This window comes from Spermophilus citellus (genome assembly GCF_964194105.1).
Source record: "Spermophilus citellus genome assembly, chromosome: 1".
Classification (NCBI taxonomy): Eukaryota; Metazoa; Chordata; class Mammalia; order Rodentia; family Sciuridae; genus Spermophilus; species Spermophilus citellus.
The window spans coordinates 251,661,881-251,675,420 of NC_138182.1; the positions used below are offsets into that span (position 1 = coordinate 251,661,881).

A 13,540-nucleotide genomic window follows, 5' to 3' on the forward strand; every position below is an offset into this window, starting at 1 on the left:
GTTATCTGATTCATTTGATTATGAGGAAAAGATGAAGGAGAGGTGTTGTATAAAGGCTTTAGAATATTTGGGAATAAAGTTTCTAAAAATTAAGAAAATGAAAAAAATTTTTTTTCCAAAGAGTTGTACAAAATGAGAAATATGATCATAGTTTACAACTTTGACCTGCAGTAGACAATATTTATGGTCATAACAATGTAAGTTGAATATAGATTTAATTTGATTTGTGATATATTTATGAGATGCTGAAGGACTGAGAATTTTTCTGTGGTTTGTGTAAGTACTTGTTCCTGTAGCTATTTCTCCTCACCATTCCACTATGTGACTTTAGCCCCTAATTTTTCCTCCCATCCCTCTGTATAAAATCCAAATTACTCAAACAATGGCTTGTAACCTGCAAGAATAGGTTACAAGAATAATTCTAAGAGCAATCTTGAACTACTTGTATCTGAAACCAATTGAACTTAGTTGAAATTTGGCTGCTCTGGGTAAAGTCCTATGAAGCTTTTAGTCCTCTTCCTCCAAGATAGATGTTCTGAGTTTTCTCACACCCATTTCATTCATATATATATATATATGATAGATCTTTATTTTATTTATTTGCATGCAGTGCTGAGAATCGAACCCACTGCTTCAAACATGCCAGGCAAGAATACTACCACTGAGCCCCAGCCCCAGCCCCACACCCATCATATTTAAATATAGAGCTCTGAGTTCTTTTTTTTCCCTATTTGTATCCCTTTAATGTCTATCTAATTGCTCTGGCTAGAGTTTCAAGGACTATGTTGAATAGGAGTGGTAAGAGAGGGCATCCCTGTCTTGTTCCAAGAATGCCTCCAATTTTTCTCTATTTAGAATAATGTTGGCCTTGGGCTTAGCACAGATAGCTTTTACAATGTTGAGGTATATTCCTACTATCTCAAGTTTTTCTAGTGTTCCAAACATGAAAGGGTGTTGTATTTTACCAAATGCTTTTTCCTGTATGTATTGAGATGATCATATGATTTTTATCTTTAAGTCTATTGATATGATGAATTATGTTTATTGATTTCCGTATGTTGAACCAACCTTGCATCCCTGGGATGAATCCCATTTGATCATGGTGCACTATTTTTTAATATGTTTTTGTATGCAATTTGCCAAAATTTCATTGAGAGTTTTTGCATTTATGTTCATCAAGGATATTGGTCTAAAGTTTTCTTTCTTTGATGTGTCTTTGTCTGGCTTAGGTATCAAGGTGACAACTTGCCTCACAGAATGAGTTTAGAAGGATTCCCTCCTTTTCTATTTCATGGAATAATTGAGGCATATAGGTATTAATTCTTCTTTGTAGGTATTAATTCTTCTTGTAGAACTTGGATGAGAATACGTCTGGTATTGGGCTTTTCTTGGTTGGTAGGCTTTTGATGGCATCTTCTACTTCATTTCTCAAAATAGATCTGTATAAATATTGTGTATGTCTTCCTGATTCAGTTTGGGCAGCTCATATTTCTCAAGAAATTTGTCGGTGTCTTCGATATTTTCTATTTTATTGGAGTATAAATTTTCAAAATAGCTTCTAATTATATTCTGTATTTCCATTGTATCTGTCGTGATATTTCCTTTTTCATCATGAATTTTAGTAATTTGAGTTTTCTCTCCCCTTCTTTTCATTAGGGTGGCTAAGGACTTATCAATTTTATTTATTTTTTCAAAGAATCAGCTTTTTGCTTTGTCAGTTTTTTCAATTGTTTCTTTTGTTTCAATTTCATTGATTTCAGCCCTGATTTTCATTATTTCCTTTCTTCTACTACTTTTGGTGGCGAGGATGTGGAGAAAAAGGTGCACTCATACACTGCTGGTGGCACTGCAAATTAATGCAACCATTATGGAAAGCAGCATGGAGATTCCTTAGAAAACTTAGAATGGAACCACCATTTGACCCAGCTATCCCACTCCTGGGTCTATACCCAAAGGAGCATACTATAGTGATGCAGCCACATCAATGTTCACAGCAGCTCAATTCACAATAGCTAAACTGTGGAACCAACCTGTTGATGCCCTTCAACAGATGAATGGATAAAGAAACTGTGGTTCATATACACAATGGAATATTACTCAGCATTAAAAGAGAATAAAATTATGGCATTTGCAGGTAAATGGATGGAGTTGGAATATATCATGGTAAGCGAAATAAGCCAGTCACAAAAAACCAAAGGCTGACTGTTCTCTCTGATAAGTGGATGCTGACCCATAAGAGGAGGGTCAGGGGGAGAATGGAGAAACTTTGATTGGGCAAAGGGGAAGGAATGAAGCGGGTAGAAAAGATGGTGGAATGAGATGGACAACATTACCCTAGGTACATGTATAACTGCACATGTGGTGTCTTTGGAAGACCGCATTGTGTATCTGCAATGATACAATGCAGAGAAATGAAAAGTTGTGCTCCATTTGAGTACAATGAATCAAAATGCATTCTGCTATCATGTATAACTAAAGAGAACAAATAAGAAGTAGAAAATAAAAAATAAAGAAATAAAGAGCTTTGCAAATGGGGATCTGGTTGATTTTCTTCCAAAATTATACTGCAAAAAATGAAGTAAGGGAGTTACGTCATCATCTATAATAAGTCAGTAGATTTTATCTAACTAATTTATAGGAACTCAGCTCAGAAATTGGGTGAATGAAAAGAATTGTGGCTCTTTAAAGACACCAATATTTGCTGATGCAAGTGTTTGAAATGGTACCACTGCTTGTCCTTAATTAAGTCTTCCTAACTAAAAACCTAAGGTTAAACAAGACATAAAGTAGGCTGGGATTGTAGCTCAGTGGAAGGGCTCTTGCCTAGCCTGTGTGAGGCACTGGGTTCCTTTCTCAGCACCACATATAAATAAACAAAATAAAGTCCATCAACAGCTAAAAAATGATAAAAAAATAAGACATAAAGTGCTCTATGGCCTATCCATAGTTTTCACTGGGTAATTTAGATTTCATACAAACCATCCTTTATTTTAAGAGTAGTTTGTTTATTAGAGAGAAAAAAAAGCACACACCTCAAACCAAATCTCCAAGCCATATTTTTTCCTAACACAGAAGGAGGCCTCTCTGGAGGTTTTTCCCGACTTACCACTTAACAGTGGTGCAGCCAAAAATAAACCCATGTGGACTTTCCTAAGCAAATTCAACAGCACACCAACTACTACTTCATGGAGAGCTGGCCTTGCTTTTTCCCAAATAGCCTCTCAGAGGACCCCCCACCCACATTCCATCTCCTAATTAGAAAGCTAATTAGGATTCCAAATTTAAATGCTAAATGGAGAGGGCGATCTGGTAGCAGGCCAGGATTCCCTGAACATCAAAAGCTCTCCTCTGTCCTGTTAGTGCAGTGAGTGTGGGAAGAGAGCTGGGACCACAGGGACGTTTGGGCCATTTGACTTGCTGGGGGGCAGTGTTTACTCTCATTTGTCTGAGACAGAAGATGTGTTGAACAAACTGTAAACTCTGAAAAAAACAACAAAAAAATTAAAAACCACAAAAAACATGCCTTGGCATTTAGGTACTTTAAGGAAAAGAAAGAAGTATCTTTTTTATAAACCCAATTATTATCATGGTGACCTAAGGGGCCGTAAAGAGTTCCCCTCAAGAATGGTTCCTAGTTTCAGCCAGGCAGCTTCTCAATAGTGTGGGGCGACTTCTTCAGTTACCATGACAACCAAAATTAGAAGGGCTTTTGCAACACTAACAGAAACCATCTTTTGAAACGCTTCTGTGAATCACATTGAATGTTGATGATGCAAGCTTGTGCGATACATATTTTTCAAATATTTTTTAAAAACCCTGTTACCATAAACAAATACTCGCTTTAGAGTCCCGTTTGAAATCTCGGAACAAAAAATTTCGGCTGGTTTTGTTTGTTTCCCTTTTGGATTCCCGTGGCCTGGAGTGCAAACGCGATTTGTTTAATATCCAAACTTGTTTGCATTACACGGCTGAGAGCTTAGAATATGATTCATTCGCTCTTATTTTGAAACGGGGTGAGGAATGGGGTGGGGGAGGGTGGGTCTAACATAGAGCCCTCTTGTCCATTAAACTCTGGGAGGACGCAAACGCGGAGACCGAGAAAGGGGGAGAGTGGGGCTTGGATGGGAATGGGGATGAGGGAAGAAAAGAGGGGGAGAGGGGAAGAGGAAAGGAGCGAAGGGGGAAAAAGTACAGATGGCTGAATCTCGGTTGCGCTAAAAGCATCTTTAGCGATTGCCTTGACCTCTCCATCTGCCCAGATAGCATGCGGAAGCTCATCAGAAATCGGCTTTTTAAAAACCCCCATTGGGATTTTTTCTTGGTGGCATCGCCAGTCCTCGATGTCCTACAATTCCTGGAGGGCTATTCGGGAAGGTAGTAGAGGCTCCTCCTAACTTTGCTCGGTCTTCCAGAAGAAGCACCTTTCACTAGGGAGAGTCGTGATGCCGGGTGTGGCGGGAGCGATGTCCACCTCCAGCCTGGCTTGCGCCCGTGGGGAGGTCACACAGGTCCCCAGACCTGTTACAAACTAACGGATTTGCGGGTGCACACGCTCAGCTGTGCCAGCACCGCACAGACAGCGGTGCTCAGACGCGCATACAGACAAGGGCGCCTTATAGGACTGGGGCACAGACGCGCGAGCACTCCCTCTCCTCTTGCGCGCTGATCCATCCGAGGGAGGAGGAATGAGGACGCCCCAAGGAGAGCCCAACCTTCTCCTGACCCCACTTCACTGCCACACTAGTCCCCAACGTGTGTCTCTCTTTCTCTTAGAGGTCTCGGGGAGGAGAGGTGTCCCCAGTGCAGCCAGCCAGGTCTGCAGCCGGGCAGACAGGCAGGCAGGGGTAGGGGGGCTGGCGACAAGCCCGCCGCCCCTCGCTTACCTCAGTCTGGAGGCCGGTTACCTGGCTTTGCTGCGCGGTGCGGGGCTAGGAGCGCGGGGTGGCCGGTGCTGGGGCAGGGACGGGTGCGCAGGGGTGTCCCAGCGCGCGGGCGTCGCGGTCGCGCGCGAGGCTCCGCGAGCTGTCACGGGCGGCCAACTTGACACACTCAGCCCAGCAAACCGCGCCTATTGGCCCCAGCTGGGCCGCGGGGGCCGAAGCCCCTTCAGCGTTTCCCGAAGGACCAATCCCGAGCTAGGGGCCGGCCCAGGGACGGGTAAAGGAGGGCCGGCGGGGCGCCGGGACGCGGGCCTGGACCTGGCAGGCGGGTTTCTATGGCAGCCAGGAGGGAGGGGCGGGAAAGAGGAGGGCGTGCGGCGCAGGGACACCCATTGCAGACGCTCCGGGAGGGGATTCGGGCCTGCTGTAGAGAGGATTCCTCCTAGAGAGTGAATGGGAAGCGGCATAGCAGCCGGAGGGTTGACAAAGGTCGTATCAATTTAACGTGAGCGGAGCCGCGTCAGCTCTAGAGCGAGGCTTTTGGTGTCTTTGGAAGACCGCAACACGGTAATCCTCCCAACCGATCGGGAGTTTCTGGCAAAGTATTGTGACAGCTTCTACGGGTGAGTCTGGCAAGGTTTAGTCTCTGCAGAAATACTAATGCCACCCCTCTGCCTGGCTTCCTGGCATACATGGGGCCTGGGCCTCGTGGTGCCACTTTGGAGTCTCCCTAAAACCTTGCCTACTCCCAGCTGTGATCCTCTAATATTAGGTGCCAAATATTATTTTTCCAGTTTACAAACAAGGAAACAGGTCGCTGCACTGAGTGTAGAGCTGGGAATTCAATTCACAGAATGCTAAGCGTAGAAGGTATTTATTGACATGTAAGCCCTCTATTTTACAGTGGAGGAGCTGAGTTCAAAGAGGTCAGTTGATTTAGCAAGAGTCACACAGCTAGTTAGGGCAGAGCCAGGAGTAGACACCCTAAGTTATAGCTCTGTGAGCAATCTTTCCACCTCCTCATGCTACCTATCCTGTATTCATCATTTCCAGGGCAATATGTACAAGAACAAAAATGAGGAGGAGAAAAATAACCTGTCCAAAATTCTTTTATGGTAGAAATTGAGGGATATACAAAGATGATGATGATGATGGCGGCTACTTGTTAGGCACTGTTTTACAAAAAACAGTTCATTAGGTACTCACAATATCTATGATTTAGGTTCTGTTATTACCATCCTGTTTTGACAGATGAGGAAACTGAGGCCTAAAGAGGTCATATGACTTGCTCAAGGTCACACAGCTGTAGAATTCTGGTGCAGGGACAGAAACCCAGGTCATGTGACTCTAGAGATGGTCCTCATCCTTGCTACACATCTCTGCTACCTCTCTGTGTGACGATTACAGGGGTCAGGAACAGGCAGGGCAAGGAATAAAACCTTGGACAGCTCCATGCACTGGCCATTGGCAGGAAAACCAAAAGAACTTTAAACAATTGCTTCCTTGGTTTATGACAATAATTATGTAGGATAAGTATTCTGTATGAGAAATATTTGTTTTTAAGGAAAAGACAAGAGTTATTTTTAAAAGAATAATCTTTAAAATAGTACGTGCCCATTTTCTTTATAAAGGCAATAAAATACAATGCAAAATATTGCATTTTTAAAAAGACATGGAATATCCCTTGAATCCTACAACATGACAATACACAGGATAAAATTCTATAGGGAAATTGCCTAGAAACCAAGAACCTCAAAAAATCCCAATTTGATGTCGTCTCTGTGCACTGGCTTTCACATAATGCCCACAAAAAAACAAGGAAAAATTAAAACTGCATTAGAAATCATGTCTCCTGAAGTCAATTTGCCAGACCTGGTTTCAGGATCCTGCCCCTGCACATTTACCTTTTCTGCTACATTCTAGGTAATGACTTCAGATCTATTTTCTGTTTCACTAATTCTCCCCAAAGCTGTTTAACCTCTATGTTACCTTTATAAACCTTGAGAATGCAACTATATTTTTATTTTTTATTGATTATTTAAAGTATTACATAGCTCATGATATATCATCTTTCATACATTTGACTCAAATTGGGTTTTGAACTCCCATTTTCACCCCAAATACAGATTGCAGAATCACATCTGTTACATATTCACATTTTTACATAATGCCATATTAGTGACTGTTGTATTCTGCTACCTTTCCTATCCCCTACTATCCCCCCTCCCCTCCCCTCCCCTCCCATCTTCCCTCTCTACCTCCCCTGCCGTTGTTCAATTCTCTCCCTTTTTTTTCCCTCCCCCTTGCCCCTCATGACCTCTTATAATTTTATGTATCATTGAAGGTCTCCTACCATTTCCGTATGCTTTCCCTTCTTTCTCCGTTTCTCTCCCCCCATTCGTCTTTGTTTACTCTAGTCTTTTCCTCATGCTCTTCCTTCCTGTTCTGTTCTTAGTTGCTCTCTTTATATCAAAGCAGACATTTGGCATTTGTTTTTTAGGGCTTGGCTAGCTTCGCTTAGCATAATCTGCTCTAATGCCATCCATTTCCCTGCAAATTCTATGATTTTGTCATTTCTTAGTGCTGCATAATACTCCATTGTGTATAGATGCCACATTTTTTTTATCCATTCATCTATTGAGGGGCATCTAGGTTGGTTCCACAGTCTAGCTATTGTGAATTGTGCCCCTATAATCATTGATGTAGCCGTATCCCTATAGTGCGCTCTTTTAAGGTCCTCAGGGAATAGTCCGAGAAGTGCGATAGCTGGGTCAAATGGTGGATCCATTCCCAGCTTTCCCAGGAATCTCCATACTGCTTTCCAAATTGGCCTCACCATTTTGCAGCCCCACCAGCAGTGTACAAGTGTACCCTTTTCTCCACATCCCCGCCAACACTTATTGTTGTTTGACTTCATAATGGCTGCCAATCTTACTGGAGTGAGATGGTATCTTAGGGTGGTTTTGATTTGCATTTCTCTGATTGCTAGAGATGGTGAGCATTTTTTCATGTACTTGTTGATTGATTGTATGTCCTCCTCTGAGAAGTGTCTGTTCAGGTCCTGGGCCCATTTGTTGATTGGGTTATTTGTTATCTTATTGTTTAATTTTTTGAGTTCTTTGTACATTCTGGATATTAGGGCTCTATCTGAGGTGTGGGGGGTAAAAATTTGTTCCTAGGATGTAGGCTCTCTATTTACCTCTTTTATTGTTTCTCTTGCTGAGAAAAAACTTTTTAGTTTAAGTAAGTCCCATTTGTTTATTCTTGTTATTAACTCTTGGGCTATGGGTGTCCTATTAAGGAATTTGGAGCCCGACCCCACAATATGTAGATCGTAGCCAACTTTTTCTTCTAGAGAATGCAACTATAACTAACAAACCCAGAGGTGGGAGTATGAATGGGCCAATTTCAGCATTTTCACAGGTTGGGATAATTGATAGTTTAAAATGGAATCGCTTATTTACAACTAGTGTTTACTAAAATCCTTTTTCCTTAACTTTACAGGAACCTTTTAGGAACTAATATTTCCTGTGATGAAGAAACATTTATCTGAAGTTTTTCTGCTTTCTTTCTTCTTTCTGTTAAATTCTAGCAAAATTAAACAGAAAGAATTAAAACTAGCATGGTAGTCCTGTTTGTAAAATCAGTCTTTCTCTCTCTCTCTCTCTCTCTCTCTGGTGTGTGTGTGTGTGTGTGTGTGTGTGTAGATAGATATCTGGAATGACATCCATCTAATGTTAATAATAGTTATTTCTGATTAATGGATTTTGTGTGCTTTTTTAAACTTACTTATTCTAAACTAAGTAATTATTTTACTTTAGAAGGTCTAATTTAACAACAACAAAAGGAAAATGAAAAAAAGGTTGCAAAATTTAGTGACTTGAGTGAGGGGCCAATACCTCTCCCTCTACCACTCAGCTTAAATTCTATTGATATTCTGAGTATTTTTGTTTGTTTGTTGTTTTTGTGGTACTGGAGTATGAATCCAGGGATGCTCTATTTCTGAGCTACATCAGTCCCCAGTCCTTTTAATTTTTTTGTTTTGAGACAAGGTCTCACTAAATTGCAGAGTCTGGCCTTGAACTTGTGATCCTCCTGCCTCAGCCTCTGAGTCCCTGTGATTATAGTTGTGCAACACCATGCCCAGCTCTCCAAACTTTTCTTGAATGTGAAGTCATGTATAGCAATGACTGTGAAAGTTTCTTATGAATGGCGTTTGGTTATTATTTTCAACTGGACAATGAAGAACAGCTGAAGCCTCTAGGTCCATTGATACTTAACAAAGTTACCTATTATTTTTTTAATCAAATTACTTTCATTTGAAAAAAGCACTATTTCACTTAGACTAAGGTTCTAAACCTGTATTACTTTCTGTATTATTTCCTAGTAGTATCTGAAGTCATATGTGACTTAGATAACTATTGTTTCACATAACACGATTATTCTTCTAATACAGCTGATCTACCAGGCCTCTAAACCAGAGTGAGTAATCAACTGTTTCCCTAAGTGAACTCAATTCATACCTGCCTCTTGGAAAGTATTGGTTAACGTTTTGTGTCTAAAGTATATTTGAGTTACCCAGAAGAAGCTAAAGTAAACCTGGTTAATTAGTCTGATTTGGGGGGTTCTTTGTGTTTTATTGTTCTCTAGCATTTCATCTTTGTGGCATTTTCATTTCAAACATAAAAACATTTAGCTACTGAGAATAAGTAGAATGTTCTTGTTTGATACTAAAAAACCCAAAACTCCGAGGCTGGGGTTGTGGTTCAGTGGTAGAGTACTCACCTATCACATGGGAGGCACTGGGTTTGATCCTCAGCACCATATAAAAACAAAGAAACAAACAAATAAATAAAGGTATTGTGTTCATTTACAACTAAAAAAAAAATTACAAAAAAAAATACAACCTAAAACTTGTCTCAGTCCAGCCATCACAGAGGCTAACTTAAACAATAGGTAACAAAGAAAATGTTTCTATAACAACACCTGGCTGATTTATGAAAAGAAGAGGCCCTCAGAAAGGTCCATTCCAGGGCTGGGAATATAGGCCAGTTGGTAGAATGCTTGCCTAGTGTGCACAAGGCCCTCGGGTTTATCCCCAACACCACAAAAATAAAAACGGTTCTACTGGCCAATCCATTGAACTTCCTTGAGGTGCCCTCTGTTCGTTCTCCCAGTGTGGTCTCAGGACTAACAGCATCAGTATTACTTGGGAGCTTGTTAGAAATGCATATTCCAGGGCCCTAACCCAGAACAACAAAATCAGCAGGTCTGAGTATGGGGTCCAGCAAAGTATTTACAAGATTCTGATAATCTGCTAAAGTTGGAGAACTGTGGAGAGACAAGAATCCGTGAGAAGGACACCAGGTTTGTACCAAGAGGATGTGTGTGTGGGTGGGCGGGGTGGGGGGTGCTATTGTCCTCCCAAAGAAGACCAACTTGGGAAAGTCAGATACATGAATGGGCGTTTTTAGGGAGAGAAAGGAGGTGCAGAGTGAGAGTGGGCAGGAAGGCTGAGCAGGGTCTTTATCATATAGGGAGTGTGCTCCCCTGCCCCTTGGCCAGAACATCAAAGTCAACCTTCACCTTCAGGTGCTTGTTTCTGTAAGTCTTTAGACAAATGCATTACTTTTCTGCAAGGTAAGCATCATCTTACACATTCTCATATAATGGAAAAGTCACCAGATGTTCTGGATTCTATAAATCTGAGCAAAAATTCTTTAGCAGTTAACATCTTAATCATTTAGGCACTGTTTTTGAGTTTACAATGACATGGAAAGAGAGGGGTAATAACTCTGCAAAGGACAATTCACAAAAGTGGCTCTGTTACATATATGTGTTGCCTCAGGGAAGAGAGGTATTAAAAGATGATATGCTGCATTTATCTTGCCATCTTTCCTCATCTCTTATCTCCTCCACTCCCAATCCCATCAAGGGCTGGTATAGATTCCAAAAAGAAAGTGGACGTCTATCTTATGTGTTATGATTTGAATCTAAAGTTCCTCTAAAATTTGTGTATTTGACCAAGGCTTGGTTGCCAGTTTGTGGTGCTGTTGAGAGAGGGTGGGATCTTTGGGTACTGGGGCTCCATTGGAGGAAGTAGATCTGGGGGCAAGCCTCTGAAGGGTGTATTTTGTCCATTTGCTTCTCTGCCTCTTTTCCCTTCTTCTCTCCTTCTGTTCCCAGCTGCTATGAAGTGAGCAGTTCTGCCCCACTACTTGCTCTGTCATGATGTTCTGCCTCACCAAAGGTCCAAAGTGAAAGGGTAAAGAGACCATGAACTGAAACTGAGCCAAAATAAATTCCTCCTTTAGGTTGGTTTTCTCAGGTATTTTGTCACAGCAATGAATATCTAACACCCTATGCTTTATGCAATCCAATGTCAATTTCAAAGACCTCTCTTAGAGAGAGAATTCTATTTTGTATCAGGAGCATAGTCTGTAGTGTGGGGGTGGGGCATAAGGAGTCCAGCTAACCTCAGTTCAAATACTGGTTCCACTCTTACCTACTGTTTCTCCTCCCCTTCCTCAAGTTCCTTCATTTACAAAATTTGAGAAAATAACAAAGTGACCTCATGGAGTAGTTGAGATAACTAAAAGTGTACACTACATAATTCATAAATGATAGCTATAATGTTGAATGAAATAGTCACTGACTGGGAGTTTGTGGAGGTCTCCAGGAGTGGAGGACACCTCTACTCTGACCCTTCATTTTTTTGACCACCTCACAGAGAAGAATTTAAGGACTGACAGGTCCAAAGTCGAGAAAGAGATTTATTGTAGAAAGTACATGTTCAGAATGAGAATGTGGGCAATCTCAGATTCTTGTTCACCTATTCTGGGCTTTTAACATTTATAGAGGAATAGTAGTTAGGGGACCAAAATAGAGTGAAGTCACGACCAGGTTACATACTTTTGTGCTAATTTTCCTTGCACTTGGACATTGTTCTTGCATGTTATAATCATGCATCTCCACCCACCTGGGGTATTAAATCTCTACCTAGGGTTGTGTCTTGCTATTATAATGAGACTAAGGTCATTCTCAGTTACCAAAGTCTTTAATGGCACATTCTCTAAAGGAGTGGTTTGTCCAGATGCCTCATGGTTATCTTGTGGTTCTAGTACTTTCTCATCAGCTGGCAAGCCAAAGACAAGCACACAGGGTACACTAGGTTACTTCTAAGTTGTTCTGCATTCCAATGGTGTACGGGTGTTTCTCTTGAAATTCTGTTCTCTCTGTATCTCTAAATTCCTATCTCAAAGTTTTTCTTCCCCAGGCTACATTCTGGTAGAAATATCAAGGTAGGGATTACTTTAGTTGAATATTTATGTCATATTAGGTTGTAAGAAGACAAGGAGAAAAAGAATCAGTTTATCATGTTGTCCCACTTACTATGTCAATAAGGATTAATGGAACAGTTTATAGGACACAGTAGAATTTCAAAATATCCTATTTAGTCTATACTTATGACATTATCTGCACTCATGGTTTTAAAGTAATATACTCCTAAGCCTCTAGCTTTAAAGATCTCATTAATGGTAATGAAAAAGTTTTGATAAGTTTTAATTCTGCTGTTTCCCTTTGAATCCTTTATGACAAATTTAAGAGCTATAGGACAGCTCAGTGCATTACACATGAAAAAGATTTAGCCTGTCCCTCTCTGGATGTAATTAACACAACGGTTAGTGTTAATGATTTCAAAGCTCTATTTTCTCTAACAAACAAAATCAGGCTAAATTTTCAGTCACTGCTCTACCGCTGAGCCACAATCCCAATCCCAGTTTATGTTAATAAACTACTGGAAGGGAACTCCTAGGCAGCTTCAAGATGAGGATGGATCAAAAGAAGAATCAATTTTGAGTAGAGGGCTGTAACTATCAGCTCCACTCTGATACCTCCAGAAGAGCCAAGGGGCTGGGAAGGTGCTCAGTAACCAACCAACAATGATCTAATCAGCCTAGATAATGAAAACTCACAAATTAATACATCATTGTATTGGGAAAGTGGCAAACCAGGAAAGAACGGAAAAACTCTGATCTCCTGCTTTGCACCCCCACTATACTTATGCATCTTGCCCATTTGATTGTTCCTGGATTTTTTTTTTTTTTAAAGAAAACAGTGATTTAAGTATAGTGCTTTCCTTAGTACTGAGTTGTTCTAAGGCATTATCAAACTTTGAGGGTTAAGGATTATGGGAACCCCAAATTTGTAATTGGGTGAGCATGACTGCTGGTAGCTTGTTGACGCCATTCGTGGCTGTGCTTGAAGTGGGGACACTGGTGTGATACTGAGCATTTAACATTGGGTGTCTGCTTTCAATCTGGGTAGCCTCAGAATTGAATTGTTGGGCAACCAATTGGTGTCTGAGAATTGCTGTTCAAACCAGAGCGCAGAGATTATTGCACACTCTACTGTTCAACTACCACAGTGCAGACTTAAAATGCCAGTAGAAATGAAGTAGTCAAACATCTTAGAGGGCTGGGGTTTTGTGGCTCAGTGGCAGAGCACTTGCCTCACACATGCAAGGCACTGGGTTTGATCCTCAGCACCATGTAAAAATAAACAAAGACTGAAAAAAAAAAGATTATGCTTTGCAAATTACTAAGTGCTATTCAACATAAGGCTTATAACCAGTGGTAATTTCATCTTAATTTCCCATG

The 13,540-nt window shown here is 41.0% G+C and overlaps 1 protein-coding gene and 1 long non-coding RNA gene across 2 annotated transcripts in view; one reads left to right on the forward strand and one right to left on the reverse strand.

The window, feature by feature from the left end:
• Nucleotides 1-5,023, reverse strand: part of NIM1K (NIM1 serine/threonine protein kinase) — a 65,456-nt gene extending 60,433 nt beyond the window's left edge. Inside the window, exon 1 of the mRNA XM_081292764.1 lies at nt 4,884-5,023. The gene's annotated coding sequence lies outside the window, so the exon portion shown is untranslated. The remainder of the gene's footprint in view (nt 1-4,883) is intronic.
• A 341-nt stretch (nt 5,024-5,364) lies between these two features.
• On the forward strand, nt 5,365-8,501 carry LOC308648079. The gene is made up of 2 exons (XR_014021775.1): nt 5,365-5,503; nt 8,385-8,501. It is a non-coding gene; the product is annotated as an uncharacterized lncRNA (long non-coding RNA).
• Nucleotides 8,502-13,540: the final 5,039 nt, after the last annotated feature.